The following is a 10,575-nucleotide window of genomic DNA, read 5'->3' as shown; positions in this document are numbered from 1 at the left end:
TCCGTTGCAAATCAATTCGGATAGAGTGAGTTGATGCTACATCATATTCCTGTGTTTCTCGCTGATGAGCGCCACAGTGGCATTGTCATGGTATTGGTAAAATACAAACCGTCCTTCCCAGTTGAAGGGACAAAGTAGTTTACTTATTTCTGGAGTAAAAAGGATTGGGCCTACATTCAAAGGAGTTTCACCTAGAGTGAACTGCAGGTCTTGATTTTATTTGGACTTATCTCTTCCTTGCCTGGCACAATGACATGGTTTTATTGTTCTCAAAAAAGTACATTATTTGAACACTTTAATATAGAAAGGTACTATTTTCCAAATGTTTTGGGTTTTTTTTTTTCCCATCTTAGCAAATTCGGAAGAAGCTTGGAATGTACAGTGTTATTTTTTGAGACTAACATTTTCATTTCTAAATGTTTTATAATTTCTCATATCAATGTCAGGTGTATCCTGGAAACGTAAGTCACATGCGGGAACTGTTTAACAAATACTTTAAAAATTTTGGCCCAAATTTAAACTGTATAATGAAGCTAGATACAAGTGAGAATATTATCCGAAAAACTTTTGCATACCTATCTATTCTCTGCTTCATTTTTACACCTGTTTACACCTTATCTTATAACTTCATGGAACCTTGCATATGTTTTCCCTTTTGGAATATTTTTTTCTGTCTTTACTGAAATGGCTTCAAAAAGAGGATTTAGGAGTGAGGACAGTTTGGATTGTGCAGCATTTTGTTGGATACTTTCAGAATTGTTGTTATTAGGTGAAAATAATCCTGACATTCAGATGTCCAAGAATATCTCCAACCTAAGTGTAATAGCAGTAGTTGGATATTATATGATCGATATTACCACACACACTGTCTTCTGCCGCACCATGAGTTTAATAAGGCAAAAGACGAAAGGCTGTTTATTTAGCCTTTGGATACAGAAGTCATACTCATGTGTTATTGCCTGGTTATCATGAAAAGAGAAATGTTATTGCATTTATAGTTTTGTGTAACCGCGTCAGTTTCAAGCAATGAATATGTATGATTTTCGCCATTGTGAATCAAAGGCACACTTAAGTTCTTCTGGTAAGAATATTGAGTGATAGGCCATATTAATTTGTCTAGGTTGTTAGTTACTAGAAAGTACACAAATGGTGGATATCTAGTGCTCAGTTTTAGCAATATGAATTAGGACTTCGCTTTTTCAACCAGTTGCAATAAAAAAAAAATGTCATGTATAGCGCTGGAGAGATGGCTTAGTGGTTAAGGCGCTTGCCCGCGAAGCCTAAGGACCCATGTTTGGCTCTCCAGGTCCCATGTAGGCCAGACACACGAAGTGACATAAACACATGTGCACAAGATGGAGCATGCATCTGGAGGTCGATCTCAGTGGCTGGGGCCCTGGCGCACCAATTCTTGCTCTCTCTCTCTCTCATAAAAATAAAAATGAATAAAAAATGAATAAAAAGAGATAGATAAAAAATGCCCTAATGAATTAATAAAGGAGACAATTCAACAAGAAGACATTACAAGACTCACCATACATTCATGCACCAACTTTAACAAGAAATATCGAATTACCATGGGATATATTTTATAATCATGGAAAATGTTAATAAAAATTTTTAATTAAAAAAAAGAAATATCTACAAGATATGAAGTAAAAATAAATCCCAAAATATACTAGTGGCTAATTTTAATACATTACTGTAATCAGTAAAGAGATGATCTAAATAAAAACTAAAGGGGGCTGGAGAGATGGCTTAGCAGTTAAGTGCTTGCCTGTGAAGCCTAAGGACCCCAGTTCGAGGCTCGGTTCCCCAGGTCCCACGTTAACCAGATGCACAAGGGGGAGCATGCATCTGGAGTTCTTTTGCAGAGGCTGGAAGCCCTGGCGCGCCCATTCTCTCTCTCTCCCTCTATCTGTCTTTCTCTCTGTGTCTGTTACTCTCAAATAAATAAACAAAAATTTTAAAAAAAGTGACAGCAAACTGTCACCTAAATAACTTGAAAAAAAATAAAATAAAATAAAAACTAAAGGATCATTAATCAAAACAAGACCAAATATCAAAGTTACTGAACAGACATTTATAGATCATTCCACCAAATCTCAAGAGAATACACATTCTTGCAGCAGCTCATGAAACTTTCTGTAAAATAGAACATGTATTAGAACACAAAGCAATTCTCCACAAATTCAAGGCAAATGACATAACTTTTTATTATTTGTGAACACAATGTCATAAATTAGGAATTATGAACAAGATAAACCACAAGACATGCACCACTTTTAAGAGATTGAACAACATACTAATGCACAATGAATGGGTCATTGAAGAAATTAAAAAAAAGGATATGAAAGACATTCTATAATGAAATGATATTGAAAGCCAAACCTAACAAATCATATGGGACACAATGAAGGAAGTCTTAAAAGGGAGGTTTATAAAAATAAATGACTACATTAAAAGGATAGATAAATCTCAAAAAAAAAAAAAACTCAGTGATGCATCTGAAGTCTTAGCAAAATCATGAACAAACAAAATGCCTAATACCAGATAAAAAGAAATGATCAAGATCAGAAAATAAATCTACAAATTGGGAAAGAAAAAATTCATTATTTAAAGTTTATCTTTCAGCATCCATTATGAGAAACACTTTTTAAAATTAAATATTATTATTATAATTATTAACAACATATTTGGTATGGATACCTCATTTGCCGGTATCCTCTTTCGCCTCATCCCTTCCCCCATTGCACTGAGGAACCTCCTCAATGGGGTTGCAGGTATTCCCTATAGGATTCTGGTTATGTGCCATTGGAAAAGCAATAGTTATTTTTGAGGGGAGGGAATGCCTTTGGGCATGATTTCTCAACCTGCGGCATTTACAATCTTTCTGCCCCTTCTTCCACAAAATTCCCTCAGCCACGGTGGGTGACTTCTGAGTCTACTTCAGTGAAGAGCAGTTTCGAGCCTCTGGATGTCCACTGTGATAGGCATTCAGTGTATGAGAGATTCTTTTGCTGGTTACAGTAGTTTGGGTTGGAAGCCACAGATTTTTATACTTTGAGGTGTTCCAGTCCAGGCCCAAAATGTGATGTTGTTCAGAGAGTACTACAAGGTTCCCCAAAGAAAACAGTTTTCTAGCAAGCACTTGGACACCCACCTGAGGCAGATGTAGGACCCCATTGCTGAAGACACCATATGCTGCCAACACAATGCATGGAAAGGCCTGACTGGAATGCAGAAGATAGCCAGCCCCCAGGCAGTGAGATCAGCTGCTGCTGGAAAGCACCACCTGAGCGACTGGGGAAAGTGGCCAATAATGGTCTGAGCAACCAGAGGTGTAAGCTACCCAGAGGCAAACACCCTGACTGGATCTACAGGGCAGGACAATAGTGGTGCGCAGCCTTGGAGGATAACCAATTGGATAAGAGATCTGCCCAGTGTAAAGAAACTCATATCTGGAATTGGGAACTAGGTCAGAATCATATGGAGGCAAAGATCATGCTCTCCAATATCAAGGTATCTCTAGTCTTTTGGTAAAAGAGATACTACCTTTATCAAATTCCCCCTAAAGTGATAACACTTCTCCCATTTAAACTTTGCAGACATCACTCTGCATTAGAGAATCTATTTATTTTCAGAAGGTAGCAAGACCTGAGGATACGAACTACCCTCACATTTCAGCTAAGCCACAGCTGTAACCGCAGTGGAATTGGGTAGATGAGCAAGAATGCTGCTTCCATGAGAAATCTGACAATCAAGTCCAGGGTTAAGGAGCTAGAGCCTGAGGATATTCAACACTCACCAATGCAGAGATCCAGAAGCTCCTAAAAGCTCATCACTGAAATAGATTTTAAACAATCCCACTACAGCTCTGGGAATATTGTGGAAGAGGAAGTGCAAACATTGTAAGAGACAAGGAGTGCGACATCATGCCTAGAGACATTGATTCCACCTAAAACAGGCGTTGCTCCAACAAAGCATAACTCACAATCCTATGGAAATTACCTGCAACCCCTCTGCAGAGGATTCCCAGTGCACTAGGGTCTGTGATGAGGGAAAAGATGGTATCAACACATGATGTATCCATAGGGAACATGTTGTTAATAATAAATGGATAAATTAATAAAGAGTACTGGATATAAACACACACAATTAACAAAAATCAACAGAATAGGAGATACATCTCTAATTCAAAGCAACTTATGCACATAGTCTTTAACAAAGAGGATAAAAATATGCATTGAAGAAAAGATAGCATCTTCAACAAATTGTGGTGGAGAAATAGAATAACCACCTATACACCAGTAGAATTAAACCCACTTATCTCACCATGCACAAAAGTCAACTCTAAATAATTAAAACCCTCAGTATTAAATCTAATACTCCCCTTGGACTGACTTTTAATTTTTTTTTGGGGGGGGGGTTTCGAGGTAGGGTCTCACTCTGGTCCAGGCTGACCTGGAATTAACTCTATCATCTCAGGGTGGCCTTGAACTCATGGCAATCCTCCTACCTCTGCCTCCCGAGTGCTGGGATTAAAGGCATGCGCCACCATGCCCGGCCTGACTTTTAAATTTTTAATGCAATATTTATTGAACCTAAATCTTGGAAATTCCGTTTCTTAATTCCAGGGAGGGACCACACAGTATTACATTTAAAAAAAATGACTATATCAAAGGACAGCCACTGGTGCCCTGAAGAGTTGTAGATCACTGTTAACTATACACTGTTCTTTAAAGTATGATATTCTTCAATGCCATCACCAAAAAAACATTTATAGATAGTAGATAGTATCTCAGATATAAGGGGCAAAATGAATGAAATCCAGACATGAGCTGTTTTATGTTTAGCTGTGGATCTTTTCACATTGTGAATGGCTAGACCCTTACAAAGCCATCCACCTCATCCCCATACCTTGGGAACTCAGCTGCTGCTTCTTTGCTTTTCCTCCCTGATAGTAAAAATAAAATTTTCTTGTATCTCAATCAAGGCCCAAGTGAAACACAGAAAAACTAAGGAGATGGACCAGAGTTCTCCTTCTAAGGTGAGCCTGGAAATCAGTTCCAGAATGATGGAAACACATATCAAAGCTGAAGTTCATAGGATCTTAAGGGCTCATCACTGAAATACGTTTATAACATAATGACCAAGTCTCAGGGAGCTTTAGGGAAGAGGAGGCAAAAATAATGTAAAAGTCACAGGTTGAGTTATTATGCCCAGAGGCATTGTCTCTCACCAACATGACTGTTGAACACACAATGCATAACCAACAACCACATTGAGAAACCCCATGGGGGGGCAGAGGAATTGGAGTAGGGAGGGGGAAAAGAATGTATCAACACATGACTATCTTTTCACAGTGTGTTCTTAATAAAATATAAGGGCTTAGTCCTCTGAAGCAACTATAATAAAAACCAGGTAGAAAATTTCATTACATTAATGTAGGGAATGATTTCATGAATAAGACCCATGTGCCACAGTAAATGATACTGACACTCAACTATATGAACTCATAAAAATAAAACAGAGAAGCAAATTTTCAACAGAGTCAATAATCATCCTACAAAATGGGAGAAAAATTTCACCAATTATACTAAACCACAAATATAATGCCTAGAATTTATAAAGAATTAAAAAAAAAAACACAACAAAAATGTCAAACAACCCAGTAAAGAATACGGTGGAAAATTACCAAAGAATGAAATAAAAGTGGTCATTTTATACTAGAAGAGATGTTAAGTATTTTTAGTCATCAGAGAAATACTAATCACAATAACTCTGAGATTTCATCTCACCCTGACAGGATGGTATTCATCAAAAAAATTAAATGACATAAAGTGCTGGTGAGGCTGTGGGGAAAGAGAATCCATAGCCCACTGCTGGTAGTTGTGAAAACTAATAAAACAATTATAGAAATAAGTACTAATATTGAAAAATATGAAAATAGAAAAACCACTGGATCCAGATATATCACCCCTGGGTATATTCCTAAAGACTTCACTCTTCACAACAGAGATACTTGCTCAGCTAGCTATGTTTGTGGCTGCTCTATTCACAATAGCTAGGAAAAGGAATCACCCCACCTACACTTCAAGTGATGAATGCTAATGAAGATTTGGTACATATGCACAGTAGAATTCTATCCAGAAATAAGAAAAAATGGAATAGTGAAGTTTGTGAAACAATGGATGAAGTAAAAAAAACAAAACAAAACAAAACAAAACAAAAAACATTCAAAGCAAGGTCTCACAGGCACACAGAGGCAATTGCCACATGTCCGCTCTCATCGGCACCCCCTAACTGGGCTCAATTGGAGATGAATGTGAAGGGAGGTAAGCTACAGGAACGTGAGCACAACACTGGAGTGAGACCAGAAGAGGAGAACTCAGGAGACAGGAGTGTTTGCCTGATAGCATATGGGAAGAACAGCATGACAGCGGCAGCGGCTGGAAAGGGTAAGGTTTAGGGAAAGTGGAAAGGTGATTATACAAAAGTTAGTAAAAAATGAACCAGTTCCATGTAAGCCCTCCATCTGGCTAGCATTCTATAAGAAAGGATAGAAAGGACCAGTCTGGACAGTAGGTAGCAATACTTAAACTTAAGCCCATGGATTCTGAGCTGATAAATCCGAGACCAGTATAGGGTTAGCACCTACAGTGACCATGTAGGCAGCTGCAATACACTTCATTACCCACCTGAGATAGAAAGTAAGATCTTACTGCTAAAGGCACCGTAGATGTGGTCATAGCACACCAGGAAATCATGGTGGAATAAGGCAGGCAGCTGGCTCCCAGGTCTAGCACTCACAGTACTGGAAAGCTCTGTGGGATGCACTGGAGTAAGGCCAGCAACAGCGTGAATAAGCAGGGAACACTGAAGATTACAAAACCAACCAGCATGTCAAGAAGACCTGGGAATACCCACTGATGCCTACTATGAAGTAAACATCACCCTAATACCGAAACAAGACAGATGCAGCAAGGAAAGTGTGAGCTCAAAGAATAAAAGAAGAGAAAGAAAAGGGATTCGAATTGGAAAGGAAGAAGTCAAGTTAGCCACATTTGCAGATGGTATGATCTTATATATAAGTGACCAGAAAGTCTTCATCTCAAAACTTTTCAAGGTGATAAATTCCTTCAGCAAAATGGCAGGATACAAAATTAATACACAATAATGAGTAGAAAAGACAAGATCTTCAACAAATGGTGTTGGACAAACTGGAATATGTAGAAAAATGAAATTTGACCAACTCATTTCATCATACACAAAGGTCCAGATGGATTGAAGACCTCATTATAAGACCTGAAACTCTTCAATACTGGAATAAAAATTAGGAGGCACTCTTCATGAAATAGGATTGTTAAAAGACTTACTTAACAAAACCCCACTAGCCTAGGAAATTAACCAATCACTCCACCAACAGAATCACATGAAGGCATAAAGCTTTTGCACAGATAAACATACCATAAGCAGAGCCAATAACTCATCTGCTGAATGGAAGACAATCTTTGCCAGCTATACCACTGAAAGAATCCTAACAGCTACAATCTACAAAGAACTAAAAACAACTAACCAAGGGAAAAAAAAAAAAATCACACAACCCACTCCAACAGTGGGGCAGAGAACTGAATAGGGACTTCTCAGGCATAATTACAAATGGCTAACACACATTTGAGAAAATGTTCAACATCTCTAACTATCAGGAAATGCACATTAAAATAAACATGAGATTCCACCTTACCTCAGTAAGGAAAGCAAACATTAAAAAAAAAAAAAATAAGATGAGCCAGGCATGGTGGCACACGCCTTTAACCCCAGCACTTGGGAGGCAGAGGTAGGAGGATCGCCGTGAGTTCAAGGCCACCCTGAGACTACATAGTGAATTCCAGGTAAGCCTGGACTACAGTGAAACCCTACCTTGAAAAAACAAGCAAACAAACAAGATCAAATGAAAACAAAGGTTGGTGAGGATGTGGAGAAATATTAACACTCATTCAATGTTGGTTTGAATGTCAACTGGTACAATCACTGTGGAAATCAGTATGCAGACTACTGAAAAGGATAACTATAGCGTTACCAACAGATCCTGTTATTCTCTTACTGGACATTAACCCTACAAGCTCCAAACCTTAGTTCAGAGATATTTGCTCAATCTTGTTTATAGCTGCCCAAGTCATAAGGGCTAGAAACTGGAATAAACCTGTTGCCCATCCTAGATGAATGGATAACTAAGATGTGGTACCTCTACACAATGGAATTATACTCAGCAATAAAAAAAAGAAATGACACAATGAAATTTGTCAAAAAATGGTTGAACTTGGAACTAATCATTCTAAGTGAACTCACATAGTCACAGAAAGACAACTGCCACTTGGTCTCACTCATTGGCTGTTCTTAACCTGTTTCAGCCTGAGTTGTTGACAAGACAAATAAAAAACAAAAACAACAACAAAAAAAGGATGCTCAAATCAACAAGCTTAAAAGTGAAAGTGGACATGTCACAACTGATACCTTACCCTTTCCAGTTTGGAGATTCGTGGGCATATTTTAAAAACAGTATTCTACAAAATTGGACTACCTGAAAGGTTTGGTTCAACTCAGTAGTGACCTTGTCTGGATTTTTTTTTTTTTTGAAGATTCCTAATGACTTTTCTATTTCCTTGGAAGTAACATATTTGTTTAGGAAGCTTGCCTTTTCTGAATTTACTTCTGGACTGTGACATGAATCAAAGAATTGTTTTTGTTTTCTTCCAGGTAGTTTTTTGGTTAATCTAGCCAGTGGAATGTGAATCTTGTTCAATTTCTCTTTGTCTCATCAACATTTTAATTTTTACTTTTATTTGAAACTCAATGATTGATGCTTTGGTCTTGATAATTTATTTCCATCTCATTCTTGGACTGTTCTTGTCTTTTTAGCACCTTTAAATGGATATTTAAGTTATTTATTTGAAATCTGAGTTTATAAGTGTTTAATGGTATAAATGGGAAGTAATGTTTTACCTTATTGAAAACCAGTGATTTAAATTACTTTCACAATTACAAAGAATTAAACATTGTACTTAATAAAGTTGTAGAAATACACAATGTGTTAATTTATATGGCATTTCCCAAATTCAGACTGACTCCCCTAGCATGTTATGGGTCAATTGAATTATGTGCTTGATCCAGTTGGATAAGAGAAGTTTCAAAGACCTTACAGGCTCACTTTTCTATGATACTGAGTGTTTCTAGGATGAGTTCTCAATAACTTTTCTTAGTTCTGTAGATTAACAATTCCCACTATAACATAGCCTGGGCAGTTTCTTTTGGGGTCATGTATAATTGCTGTTTGCTATGCCCTTTGTACGTAGATACTATCCTTTGTCCCTGAAATTGGAAAATTTCTTCTACATTTTTTTTAATATGTCCAAACCTTTAGTCAAGGGTTCTTTTCTTTCTAAGCCTATAATTTGTAGTCTTGGTCCTTCCATAGTATTGCAAATATCCCTTATTTCCTTCATACATTTTGACCTTATTCATTTTGACTGAACCATTAATTGTTTCCTTATCTTCATCTGCTGATATTCTGTCTTTCATAGGATACAATCTATGTGAGAGGATTTCCACAGTTTTTAATTTGACTTATGCTTCATCTTTTCAGTAACATTTCAGTTTGATTTTTCACTGGCATTTTTTCTATTTACAAACTTTCATTATAATATCTTGTTATGATTTTTAATTAAGTTGGTTTTTTTTTCTTTCGAAAGGCTAAATTTAAATTTTCAAGTATTTAAATATATCAAAACACCATATGAGGAAGAAATGCTTTTTCACAAAACAATGGTACAACAACTGAGTAACCACTCAAAGCCTAATGGCACAAAATTTATTTTACTGTACCAGTATAAAACCAGGTACACAAATGCACACGTTTATCTGGACTTTGGTTGAAGTGGCAAGAGAGCTGGGTGCACCCATTTTCTCACTCTGTCGTTGTGTATGGCTCTCTCCTCACAGTCTGTCACTGTTTACCTCTAGTTATCATTATCCAAGTTATCCAGTAGATTTCACAAACTTTGATAACCTTAATGTATACTGAAAAACATTTTTAGGTAAGGCCTCTGCTTCTTCCAAAGGGAACTATTCTTCTACCTTGTAATCATACCCTCTATGTATTTCTGAATATTCTTTGAACACTCAAATACAATGATTTTCAACATTCTCAGACATTCACATTATCCAGCAAACTATAGCAGGTTTCTTTGAAACAATCTGAAGAAGGTATCAGATACATTTCAATTTATCAAGGCTGATAGAAGCAAAATACACAGTGCATTAGCAGTGCTTTGTTCTAAGTGTCTTTATTGATGAATTTGAGAGAGATGTGAGAAAATGATTATTCTTGCTACTGACAACAACCTCCAGAGGCATGTGCCACTTTGTGAAATTGGCTTTCAGTAGGTACTAGAAAATGGAACCTGGCCTGAAGGCTGTGTAGGAAGCTGATGGTAGAGACCAAATAAGACTTGTACACATGAACTAATATCTTACCCTTTTAAATATTTAGGGCTTACAATAGTACAAGGGTTT

Source organism: Jaculus jaculus, unplaced genomic scaffold, assembly GCF_020740685.1.
Source record: "Jaculus jaculus isolate mJacJac1 unplaced genomic scaffold, mJacJac1.mat.Y.cur mat_scaffold_56_1_539194_arrow_ctg1, whole genome shotgun sequence".
Classification (NCBI taxonomy): domain Eukaryota; kingdom Metazoa; phylum Chordata; class Mammalia; order Rodentia; family Dipodidae; genus Jaculus; species Jaculus jaculus.
The sequence above is the reverse complement of the archived record's forward strand: the minus strand, read 5'-3'. Positions refer to the sequence as shown.